Below are 5,922 nucleotides of genomic sequence, written 5' to 3' on the forward strand. Positions count from 1 at the left end.
AGTGGTATCCCACAATGTTTCCCACTGACACACCCCTATCTCTTCAAGATCAGGGTTAAAGAAAATCCTGAGCTTCCTACTCATATTCTCATCATTGTGGTGGCGTTCAACTTGTAAATACGATCTTTATGACATGACTTGAATGCACCAATAGCTCTAGCTTAATTAGGGACAATCCATACAAACACTCTTTGCTAAAATACATTACAGACTGTCACAGTGAGAAGTTATTCGTCCTGTATCAACGCTAAAGGCCTAACCACTGCAGTCAACACCTTGGAGTATCCATGCTGTTAAATAAAAGTCTGTAGACAAGGGTTAGGGTTAGGGTTAACCTTAACCCTTAATTTCTAACCCAGACCCGGTTTCACAGAGTTTAGATTAAGCCAGGATTAGGCCTTAGTGCATTTAATTAGCTTTTAAAAATGTGCCAAAGAAAAAAGAAAAAGAAACATTACTGGTGTGCATCTTGAGACAAAACAATGGCACTGACATATTTTAAGATATGTCAGTGCAAGTTGCTTTCAGGTAAAACAGCTCAAACGTGCATTTTAGTCTGGGACTACAGGCTTAAACCTTGCCTGTGAAACCCGGGGTATATGTTGCAACTTGTATAGAATTATGCCAATGTTACCAAAGTGTTGTGTTGGACAGAGGATTTACCCTAAACCAACAGGTTGTGTAACTGTGCCACACAGGGTGAAAAGCAAGTTGACATTATTAGGCATAAGAGTGTTTCTAAAGGAAAGGTCAATATTTTGTTAAAGTGCAAAAGGATCATTATGGGTCACATGAATGTAACTCTAATGTTACCATGATACCAATCCATTAGTTTTTCATGTAGGTAGGTATACAGAATTGTATATGAATAGCCTACATAATGTTTGCTCTGTTTAATATATAATATGTTTGCTCTTTTAAACTGCTGTTTGGCAGAGCAGTGGTAAATATATGTTGTTATACATGGTATATATTATTTGTGTAATTTATTATTATTATTTATATGTTATTGTAAGTTTATTTATTTTTTATCATGCACTGCAATGAAGACACCATTTAACCAATTGATTAAATATAACAGCCAGCTTACAAATACAACTAAATAAATAGCCGTGCACATTTTTTTCATATTCTTTCTTTTAAAACATGTAATCTTTTCCTGTAATTGCAATGTTACCACATTATTGGCTGTCTCTTCGAGTTGTTTTGAGCATGATTGGCTATTCAGACTGTCATCCAGGAATCTGGCCAATGGCAGCTATGCGCGCCTTTTACTGGTCAAGTTTGAAGTTTGAATATTCGTCTGTTAGAGTGAGAGTGTGTGTGTGTGTGCGCGCTGCTGCTGCTCGGGAGGATCTTCAGTACTAGCCTCCTTCGGTTCTGTGGCTTTTACATTGTTTAAAACATGGATTATTTTGCATCGTACTGTTACATTTTTATTTTGAGCGAGTTGCGGGATGTAAATGGACAACGAATTTTAACAACGTAGCCTACGTGTAACGGACATATTGCAATCTGCGGAAGGTAAATAACTTTATTTTATATAAAAATACATTCTGCTACATCAAAATATAGTGTGTTAAATTGAGAAGCTAATTTTAAATGCGACTAGAGCAATATCGATATTATGTCAATGTTTCAGGCTGCATGTGTAACGTTAGGCTAAATATTGTCAGCTAAGTTAGTTTTTGATAAAAATAAATAAAAATAAACCTCAGCATAGTCTGAGCTTTACAATGAGTGAACTGAGAACATTGTGTCTTTATACAGAGAGGAACTCGAACCACACTATGAAAACTAGGCTTTTGAATGATCGCGGGATATCGGCCTAACGTTACCGTCAAAATGATGAGTCATCATCATAATATGTTTTTGAGCTGGTGAGTAAAAATTTGCAAGCTTTTTATGTCTCTTTTAGTAAGTAAATACAAATAGCTAATAATATTGCTGTATGTGTGTGTTTCCCATTATCCAGGAATTTTGGGAATAAATTATCCAGCCACATGATCTTCAGTTGCGGTGAGTATTGTCATAGTAAAATACACGTGAAATAGAGGCAGAACATGTAAACTCTGCTCAAAGGCACACTGGTCCAAACCCTCCAGTCAAAATTGTACCTGTCTTCTTGATATGAGTTTTTATGGGCCTAGCTGACCCAAACATAAATGTCCTTTCAAAATGAAATTATTTTCAAACCTGTATGACTTCTGTGAAACACAAGAATGTTGGGAATAAAACAACATTGGAACCCATTTTATGGAAACAAATGTTCCCAATGTTTCATGATAACAAAAGAAGAACATTCTACTTGCAACATTTTGAGCATATTTTGGGAATGTTGCTAAAGTTAAAGTTGTACAATGATCTCAATATAACATTGTCCCAATGTTTCATGATAACAAAAGAAGAACATTCTCTCTGTCACGTTAGGGAAATGTTTTGAGGATATCATTTAGAGATGAGATGTTGAATGTTCTTCATAAAACGTTCTTCTAATGTGACAAGTTAACACAATTAGAACATTTTACTTGCAACATTTTGAAAAAATAAAATAAAATAAACCTCAGCATAGGAGCTTTACAATGAGGGAACTGAGAACATTGTGTCTTTATACATAACATAAATGTCCTTTCAAAATGAAATTATTTTCAAACCTGTATGACTTACTTCTCTGAAACACAAGAATGTTGGGAATTAAACAACATTGGAACCCATTTTATGAAAAAAAAACAAAAAAACAGTGAAGTCATTTCTCAAGATATCTTAATTAAGGTTATACAAAATAAATTCATACAGTTTTTGGAACAACATGGAGTACCGGTAAATAACGATAGAGAGTCTATTTTTTGGATGAGCTGTTCTTTTTAGGACATGTTCCCAGGGTCCTTTGCTAAATTAACATTAACCATGGTTTTTATTATAGTAAAGTGTAGAAACAATATTTTTATGGTGGATTGATTACAATAATTTATTACCATTTAGTTAGTGTAGCAAAACCATGGTTAATGTTAGTAAGGGTTCTCCAGATTTATCACTTAAGGAAAACATAAAAAATGGTCCTATGTCACCCAGATCAATAGTCTGTTAACACACATTAACACACTTTTTACATTTTCTTAAGATCAAGCATTGGACCAATGTTTACGGAGCAGAACAGGCACCAACAGAGAAACAAGTCCATCACTAGTAAGTATCCACTGCATTTTATAAAACCGTAGTCAATTTTAAACGCACAATGCACTCCAAAATAAAAATGATCTATTTTTTTCTCCCTCGTGCCAGATTTATATCTGTCCCAGATTTATATCTGACTTTCTTTCCACAGAGATTTTTAGAAAAATTATCATTAAAGAGAATCATATAAAGAGAAATGTGGGAGGAGCTTGAATTTATTGCCTAGCCCTGTTTGTTTGAACCGCGAGAGCCGTCAAAGCTTATGCTACTCCTATGTCATGCACCGACAAGAGCCTTTTATAGTCAACACGTCGGACGCAAGCAACTTGCAGTTTTGCCCCCACCAACAACGCATAGTATTGCATACAACGGTATTTTTTACATTTTTATTTTACCAAAAATATTTTTTTCTAAAACAATTACACAAATTAAACGTTGAGACTTTGTTTCAACTTTCATATCAAAAGTAACCTGCTCTGTCTTGTCTCTGCGTTTAAACGTTTCAGCGTTTTTTCTGTGATCCGCAATGTATTTTTCATTGCGTGACAACATGATGTGTGGCGTGAGAGCGCCATGGCTTGTTGGACATAGCAACAGTAACTAAAGGGGGCGGGTCTTTGCAAATTGCATTAACCATGGCTGCCTGTTAATTATCACTGGACTACTTCGCTCTCGCATCTCCCAAAAGTAATTTTTTTGTTTGTTTTCTTGATTCCATTTGAATGGTTTAATTAAATTGCTATAACCAATTATTTAAAATGTAATGATTTAAGCAAAACGTTCTTCAAAGGTTAAACCAAACTTTTATTTGACGGATTGCCGTGTAGACCTTTGAGTTTCTCTGTGTTTTATGATATGATGATAGTTTTTCTCAAATGAAGCTAAAATGCTGCTGAAGTGACTCTCAGAGCGGCTGTGTTGATGAAGTGCATTAATGTTCTCATATAGAAACGACAGCAAAAAAAAAATAAGCCAGAATTGCTTTTTTTTCTCAGGTTTTACTAATTTATCCTGTGATTCTGACTTTCAAACGGCCAATTGCGAGTTTATATCTCGCACTTCTGAGAAAAAAAAGTTTGAATTGTGATTCGCAATTACCTTTTTTAAAAATTGTATTCCATGGCGGAAACAAGCTTTCATATGCACAGACAGTAGCTCACATTTAACATGCAGATTGTGCGCACACAGAAACCTACTGGAGCACAAAAAGTTAGTGTCAACACTGTCCTGTGATTTCTCAATAAGAAACAGAAGTTATAGCATATTTTTCTTTCTGCTTTTGAAGTAACTAAAACTTACAGCTTAGCTAATAGCAAAGAGACGATTCACAGGTATGATTAAATCACACTAGAAATTGTTCTATCTCAAATGCAGTACTACTTTATCTGTATCTGATTTAAAACAAGCAGAAATCTGTAAGAAATGTAACAATCCATAGACAATATAACTGATGAAAATGAGCTGTTACATCAGAGCAAAAGCATCGTGGGCAGTGCTGTGACATGCTGCAGCTGTGCTCAAGGCTACCTGAGTTCGAGGTTCACACTTCTCAAGCCAAGTTTGTAGTTTGTTAAAATAATTTAGCCTCTAGTTGTGTTATTAAAGGGATACTCCACTTTTTTTGGAAATAGGCTCATTTTACAACTCCCCCAGAGTTAAACAGTTGAGTTTTACCGGTTTCGAATCCATTCAGCCGAGTTTCTGATATTTGGAAGAATATCAGTAACCAGACAGTTTCTGGTCTCATTGACTTCCATAGTAGGAAAAAATATATACTATGGAAGTCAATGAGACCAGAAACTGTCTGGTTACTGACATTCTTCCAAATATCAGAAACTCGGCTGAATGGATTAGAAAACGGTAAAACTCAACTGTTTAACTCTGGGGGAGTTATAAAATGAGCCTATTTCCAAAAAAAGTGGAGTATCCCTTTAACATGTATATAATGGATAAAGTATATGTTTTAAATTACAGAAACAAAATAGATACTCATAAGGTATCATATTTATACTTTTAAATAAACTAATCTAATTAATTTCTGATTAATAATTAGGCTGGCTAATTTTGAAAGTTTTCAAAGTCAATATTGCTTGTGATCTTAATATGTAATATGTATTTGTATTATTTTTGTTTACACTGTTGCATGATCTTCTTTTATAGGCTATGAGGAAAAACTCTACCATGCACACAGAGAATGGAGCTCAATTCTGCTAACTGGGATAGCAGCTGAAAAAGAAGAGAAGAACAGTAGAACACCTATTAATGCAGATGACTTTATTCTTTTTCTGCAAGAACCAAGACAACCAAAGACTGATGATGAGCGCTCTGAGCAAACAGCAGTCAAGACGTGTGATTGCACATTGGACTTTACTGAGTTCTTCATTTAATGTTGGGCATCTACTGTACGCAGAACTTCTAATAATTTATGTGAATGCCATTCATAAACCTGTTAGATTTTTGTTTTATTTTAGAGATTAATAAAATTGTATGGTTTAACAATGTTATAGCTAAGCATTTTTTATGTTTAAGAGAACATTTTGGGAACAAAAATAAAACTTCCCACTAAAAAATTTATAAGAATGTTAAGTAGTATTTTTAAGAGTATTTTTAGAGAATGTTATCCTAACTTTTAGAAGAACGTTCTAAGAATAAAAATAAAACTTCCTGCTAAAAACTTTATAAGAATAAAGGGATAATGTTCTAAAAATGTTATGATTAAACATTTATAGAAGGTCATCATCACAAAAC

At 34.2% G+C, this 5,922-nt stretch overlaps 1 long non-coding RNA gene across 1 annotated transcript; it reads left to right on the forward strand.

Moving 5' to 3' along the window:
* The first annotated feature begins 1,301 nt into the window (after nt 1-1,301).
* Nucleotides 1,302-5,678, forward strand: LOC311286764. The gene is made up of 5 exons (XR_014626631.1): nt 1,302-1,524; nt 1,771-1,880; nt 1,976-2,019; nt 3,122-3,186; nt 5,335-5,678. It is a non-coding gene; the product is annotated as an uncharacterized lncRNA (long non-coding RNA).
* The last annotated feature ends 244 nt before the right edge of the window (nt 5,679-5,922 follow it).

Source organism: Rutilus rutilus (genome assembly GCF_951802725.1).
Source record: "Rutilus rutilus genome assembly, chromosome: 1".
Classification (NCBI taxonomy): domain Eukaryota; kingdom Metazoa; phylum Chordata; class Actinopteri; order Cypriniformes; family Leuciscidae; genus Rutilus; species Rutilus rutilus.